The sequence below is a fragment of the Octopus bimaculoides genome, chromosome 2 (assembly GCF_046866305.1).
Source record: "Octopus bimaculoides isolate indiv1 chromosome 2, ASM4686630v1, whole genome shotgun sequence".
NCBI lineage: Eukaryota > Metazoa > Mollusca > Cephalopoda > Octopoda > Octopodidae > Octopus > Octopus bimaculoides.
The window spans coordinates 74,960,977-74,968,198 of NC_142929.1; the positions used below are offsets into that span (position 1 = coordinate 74,960,977).

The following is a 7,222-nucleotide window of genomic DNA, read 5'->3' on the forward strand; positions in this document are numbered from 1 at the left end:
TAGCTTTGTGGGTGTGTAGCGATGCATGCATGCATACATGTATGTACACACACACACATATATATTCTTGGATGAATCTTGAAACATTAGTTTCAAGGTTCATCCAAGGCTGGGACCACGGACCATACGTCCTCTGCCCAATTCAGGATCACAACATATAGGTACACTAAGACATAATTTCTTTTCCTCATCAGGCCCTGTCCTGTTTAACATTGTCCCAAAACGGATCAAAGAGGAAAAGGATCACATCACCTTTAAACGGAGTCTGGACAGATTTCTTCAAGGAATACCAGATAAGCCACCCATACCTGGATACAACTCACTCAACAAGAACTCATTACTTGAATGGACCTTAAACAAAACTTGACTTAAAAAGGATTTAGATAATCCTATCAGGTGGTGCTATTAAGTTAAACATGGCCTGGACCAATCTTTGGTCGAAACATATCTAAGTTTATATATGTGTGTGTGTGTGTGTGTATGTAATATGAGCAGGCGTGGCTTTGTGGTAAGAAGCGTGCTTCCCAACTACATGGTTGTGTGTTTAGTCTCACTGTGTGTTTGTGTGTTTACGTTCCCTTAACCTAGCTGGTCGGCAAAAGATACCGATAGAATAAGCACTGGGGTCGATTCATTCGACTAAAATTCTTGAAGGTGGTGTTCCAGCATGGCATAGCATCAGTCCAATTTCTGAAAGAATTAAAAAGAATACAAAAGTTATTTGTAGCAATCTCTTCTATAAATGAATGAATGAATAAATAAATAAATATCAAAAAAAGCAAAGAGGATGATGAGAAATAATTCATTACCTAACTTCCGGTCTGTTAGTTTCATATAATCTTCCGTCTTCGAATACATCTTGGCTAAATTCCATATGTCTGCTTTGCAAAAAGAACGATTAATTGGATAAAATTATTGTGGTTTGCTGGTGTATTTGTGTTACAATGTCAGATATGCTACAAGTAATGTCTAGTTGAAAGACACTAAGATGTTTAGCGGTTATTTTGGTCTCTCTATTTGCAGTAAACAGCCTAATTCTGCAACCTTTCGAGTTATTCTGCTTAAATGTCAGCTTGTCTTTATCGTTCTTTTATACTAGTTTCAGTCATTTGACTGCGGCCATACTGGGGTACCGCTTGATGGGTTTTTAGTCCCACAGATCATCCCATGTACTTATGCTTTTTTTAAAAGTCTAGTACTTTATCGCTCTCTTTTGCTGAACTGCTAGATTTACAGGGACATAACTCAACACCAGCTGTCAATTGGTGGAGGTAGGGTCAAACAAAAAACACAGACATTCCTCCACCACATACACACGCACACGCACACGCACACACACACACACACACACACACACACACACACACACAATGATGGATCCTTACGTCGTAGACGACTTGTGAGTGTTCAGTTTTTGCCGAACTATCCGCACAAATGATTTGTTTATAGTAATCAAATGTATGTGCTGTACACTAACTCCCTCCCTCCATCAAATCGACGTTGCCTGGACAGGTGTACAGTGTACCACGCGTCAGGTGTCGTTCATGATTTGATACAGCTGACTGAAAATTCTGTTTGATTTGGTAACAGCACTTTTGGAAGTGAACACACTCACTCGCGCGCGGGCGAGTGAGCTCAGTGGAAGGTAAATGTGACAAATCAAAAATACCCCTAATCATTTCCTAGACGTTTTCAACTGTTTTCTATTAAATATTACTATTATTCCGTTATATACAGCAGAAACAGCATTGGAATGATATAGCCATCTGTGTATCTACTTAATGCAGAACGCGAAAAGGCATATTAATTGCAGTATTCGCCCGGAGATAACATCTCTTATGGGCATACTGTGTTAAAAACACAAATACCTCAGTAGCAGACGAAAATCATTCAGCAGCGCCGGTAATAATGCTAGATGCACATTTCTGCTTCGTTGGGCATTATCAATAACATGTACGCACTGTCAACTGCATGCTAAGACAAAATCCGTCGCTTGGTGGTTAATTGCAACACCAGTGATTTTTTAATCACTGTATTCCTATATCTATAGTGATATATTTTGTTCTAGCAGGCGGTTGGCAGTAAATACATGCTACTGACAAAACCCAACGAAGCAGAAATGTACACCTAGCTTCCTCACCGTCGCTGCTGAACGATTTTCGTCTGCTGCTGGTATAGTGTTTTTAAACACAATACGTCCAAAAGCGATATTATCTCCGCACGAATACCACAGTTAATATGCCTTTTCGCGATGTATTTGCATTAAGTATGGTAACAGATGACTGTTATCATCATTGTGGAGGCGCAATGGCCCAGTGGTTAGGGCAGCGGACTCGCGGTCATAGGATCGCGGTTTCGATTCCCAGACCGGGCGTTGTGAGTGTTTATTGAGCGAAAACACCTGAAACTCCACGAGTCTCCGGCAGGGGATGGTGGCGAATCCTGCTGTACTCTTTCACCACAATTTTCTCTCACTCTTACTTCCTGTATCTGTTGTGCCTGTAATTCAAAGGGTCAGCCTTGTCACACTGTGTCACGCTGAATATCCCCGAGAAGTACGTTAAGGGTACACGTGTCTATGGAGTGCTCAGCCACTTGCACGTTAATTTCAAGAGCGGACTGTTCCGTTGATCGAATCAACTGGAACCCTCGACGTCGTAAGCGACGGAGTGCCAACAACAACAACAACAACAACAACAGCAACAACAGTGCCAACGTTATCATCATTATAATTATTGAGAGAGAGAGTAGCGCATGCCATCAAAGTGACACTGGGGTACAAATATACGAAGCCCAATACCCATCATGACTACCCGTCTGATAAGGGTACACCAGGCACATGCATCACAACCATATGTGTGCGACATGGTGATCTCATATCCAGATAAACAGCGCATGACCGTGCAGGTGGGGTCCACTTAGAATTTTCTTCAAGTTGAGGAGCTCAAAAGGTCCCTGCATAAGATTTGTTTAAGAATGATGAACAAAACACCCATGTTTCCAAAGGTGAATTGTTTAAACCCCAAATTCCTCTCAGTACATGGCTATGATGCTCCCCCACTACTTCTGTTCGTGATCAGAGATGTACATACCGTCAGCCTTTGAGACATGCTCAACTGGTTATGGTAAAACAACTGACAAGCAAATCTGTGGTATTTAGCAGAATATTTGCTGTAGCCCATCTTTTATACCTAGACAAAACAATGTACATGATAATACTTCCAACCAGTTTAGATCAAAAGCTATGAGAGCCAGTGCCTGGTACAACATCATGGCATATTATTATTATTAATATTATTATTATTATTAGTGTTGTTGTTGTTATTGGCACGTCGGACAAAATGTTTAGCGGCATTTCGTCTGTCTTTACGTTCTGAGTTCAAATTCAGCCGTTCAACTTTGCCTTTCATTCTTTCGGAGCCGATGAAATAAGTACCAGCTGAGCGCTAGAGACGATGTGACAAATCCTCCCACAAAGTTTCAGTACTTATGCCTATAGTAGAAATGATTGTTGTTGTTGTTAAATTACGTTATCGAAGCTGCAGATTTGCCCACTCGGTAGCATTGGATAAAGTGGACGAACCAGTGGTTTGCCATGAGTGGGTTGAACGCTGGGACTAAAATAACCACGATTATTTTAATTAACATAATTGTTGGAGCAATTGGACGTGTTAAGTGACAGCCTGAAAAAGCTCGGATTCTCAGGCAAAAAACAAAACAAAACAAAAAACAAAACAAAAAAACATAGTAAAACAAAACAAGACACACACAAAAAAAAACGGTGTGTTCACGTGAATTTTACAAATAGAGTCTGTAAGATGAACACTAAAATTGTGAAAGATTTTTATGAAGTTTAACATATAATAATTATCGCTGTTGTTCTAGCAGGCGGTTGGCAGTAAATACATGCTACTGACAAAACCCAACGAAGCAGAAATGGCCCAGTGGTTAGGGCAGCGGACTCGCGGTTTCGATTCCCAGACCGGGCGTTGTGAGTGTTTATTGAGCGAAAATACCTAAAGCTTCACGAGGCTCCGGCAGGGGATGGTGGTGAACCCTGCTGTACTCTTTCACCACAACGTTATCTCACTCTTACTTCCTGTTTCTGCTGTACCTGTATATCAAAGGGCTAGCCTTGTCACACTCTGTGTCACGCTGAATATCCCCGAGAACTACGTTAAGGGTACACGTGTCTGTGGAATGCTCAGCCACTTGCACGTTAATTTTACGAGCAGGCTGTTCCGTTGATCGGATCAACTGGAACCCTCGACGGAGTGCCAACAACAAACATCCCACTTCCAGCGATGATGCTTTGATCCATCAGTGATGGTCCTTCATTGTAATAAGAATTCTAATAATTGAGAAAAGAAAAAAAGAAAAAGAAAAAGATACTGAATATGTGTTTGTTCAACGCACATCCATACATACGCACATATATGCATACATACATTCTTACATTCGCACACGTACACACACGCAGACATATATAACTATATACGTACATACATTCACTGCCTCCCAACCATATGGTTCCAGGTTCAGTCCCTCTGTGCGGCACCATGGGCAAGTGTCTTCTACTATAGCTTCGGGCCGACTAAAGCCTTGTGAGTGATTGATTTGGTAGACTGGAACTGAAAGAAGCCCGTCGTATACATGTGTATATAGTCTTCAGTCAAATCGTCCAACCCATGGAAAGCGGACGTTAAACGATGATGATGATGATGATGATATACATATATACATACATACATACATATGTGTGTGTGTGTGTGTGTGTGTATCTTTGTGTGTATGTGTTTGTTCTCTGCATCACCACTTGATAACCGGTGTTGGTGTGTTTACGACCTAATTCTTCAAGGTGGTGCCCCAGCATGGTCGCAGTATGATGACTGAAACAAGTAAAAAATATAAAAAAAGATATATAGGTGCAGGCGTGACTGCGTGGTAAGAAGCTAACTTCTTAACCTCATGATCCAGGGTTCAGTCCCACTGTGCGACACCTTGGGCAAGTGTCTTCTACAATAGCCTTGGGCCAACCAAGGCTTTTGTGAGTGGACTTGGTAGATGGAAACTAAAAGAAGCTCGTCGTATATATACATATATATGTGTTTGTGTGTGTGTGTGTGTGTGTGTGTTTGTATTTGTCCTCCATCGCTGCTCAACAATCGGTGTTGGTGTATTTATGTCTCCCGTAACTTAGCGGTTTAGCAAAAGAGGCCGGTAGAATAAGTACTAGGCTTTAGAAAAAAAAAGAGCCTTGTAATTACGGTGACTTCAAAGCACCGACGAAACGTAGATTTTTGGTATAGAATTTCTTAAAGTTAGAAATCAACTGTGGTGCTTCGTAGCTTTAGTCAAAAATGACTGAAACAACTAAAAGTTATATATATATATATATATATATGTCTGGTCTTCGAAACGTCTAGATAGAATAGAGACAGCTGATGAAGGGATATTCCAAGGGGCTTTCCGTTTTCCTATGTGTTCGTTGCGTTGTCTGTAGTTTATTGTTCTAACGTCCTGTACCCTGATATGCATGTATATACACATGTAGATGTAAGTATGTACATATATGTGTGTATACATGTATATATATTCTTTGTATTATATATATATATATATATATATATATATATATACAGTGATATCTCACAGTACGAGTTTAATTCGTCCCATGACCTAGCGCGTTTTCGATTTACTCGTTTTACAAATCAATTTTACCAATTGAAGTTAATTAAAATATAATTAGTCCTTTCCAAACTCACTCAAAATTCATTTCTTATGGGTTTTAAAACAGAAAAGGTGCAGTTATAAGGAAAATGACAATTATAAAAACACAATAAAAGTGAATGCAAAAGAAATACGTAAATTGGTTTTATTAATTTAATTACCTCAAAGATGGGACGATTTGTGCGCGAGGAGGAATATGGAGCGAGATGGAGGGGAATCATTGTTTGGAAGGAGAATTTCCTTCCATTAAGACTTCAAGAAGAACAATTCCAAGCGTTTTCTCTCTCATTTCGCTTAATTTAGGCTTTTTGGATACACTTTCTTCATTTTTCACACGTGTAGGTCGTTTCCTTAGAAACATATCAAGAGAAGTCTTTCAAAATGTTACGAAAATGCGCCAGAGCAGTGTCATTAAATAAAACAGCTGTACGACCTGTAGCTACTTTTTCCAGATGATATTTTTCTACAAATTCAGAAATATACTACCACTTTGCCAACACTGCCTTTATGTCACTCGTGGAGATAGTCTTCTCCGTTTTGTTGTCCTCTTCTGGGGTGCCAACCTCGTCCACCGCATCCAAATGCTGCTGCTCCTGATACTGCAGAAGTTCATCTGTCGTAAGCTCTTTTGAGTGTTACTCGACGAGTTCGTTAATGTCTTCTACGTCAACCTCGAGGCCCATGGACTTGCCAAGAGACACTATCCCCTCGACTACAATTGTTTCAGACTCAAACTGTTCGAAGTCTCTTTCGGATACATAGTCAGACCACAGCTTCCAATATGCAGAATTGAGCGTTCTCCTCGTTACATCCTGCCGAAGGGTTAGACTTGTAATCACGGTTACTTCAAAGCACCGACGAAACATAGTTTTTGGTATAGAATTTCTTAAAGTTAGAAATCAACTGTTGGTCCATAGACTGCAAGATAGGGGTGGTGTTGCGTGAAAGGTACAGACTTTTTGTAAATTCAAATTTCTCCAGAATATCATTTTCGAGGGTAGGAAGGTAAGCAGGAGCATTATCGAGGACGAGGAGGGCTTTGAGAGGAAGATCGTTCTCCAGAAGGTACTTCTTCACTGCTGGTCCGAAGACACGGTTGACCCTCTCGATGAACAATATCCCAGTTTCATCACAGTTTAATATCTGTTGTGCGATGTACCACTCAGCTGCGATGAGCTGACGGAATTCACGTACGAAATCCTCAGGTGCCTTCGTGCCTGAACTCGCTGCTTCTCTATACCTGACGACTCCATGAACACCAGTCCTCTTCTTGAAATTATCGAACCAGCCGCAACTGGCCTTAAATGCGTCTGCTTATGTCTCCTCCATCGATGTTCCAGGGTTCTATTTCAGGAGATTCCCATACAACACACGTGCTTTCTCGCACATGATGGTATCTGTAACCGAATCACTTGCTTCTCTATGCTCCACAGGAGAAGCAATTTTTCCATCTCTGCGTGGACAGGTGTGCATTGCTTGGAGAGCCTTGAGA

The 7,222-nt window shown here is 40.8% G+C and overlaps 1 long non-coding RNA gene across 1 annotated transcript in view; it reads right to left on the reverse strand.

The window, feature by feature from the left end:
• Positions 1 to 567: 567 nt before the first annotated feature.
• LOC149137123 (uncharacterized) overlaps positions 568 to 7,222 on the reverse strand; it is a 102,801-nt gene continuing 96,146 nt past the window's right edge. The window contains exons 2-3 of the long non-coding RNA XR_016240643.1: positions 810 to 878; positions 568 to 690 (exon numbers count right to left, since the gene is read on the reverse strand). This is a non-coding gene — a long non-coding RNA (uncharacterized LOC149137123). The remainder of the gene's footprint in view (positions 691 to 809; positions 879 to 7,222) is intronic.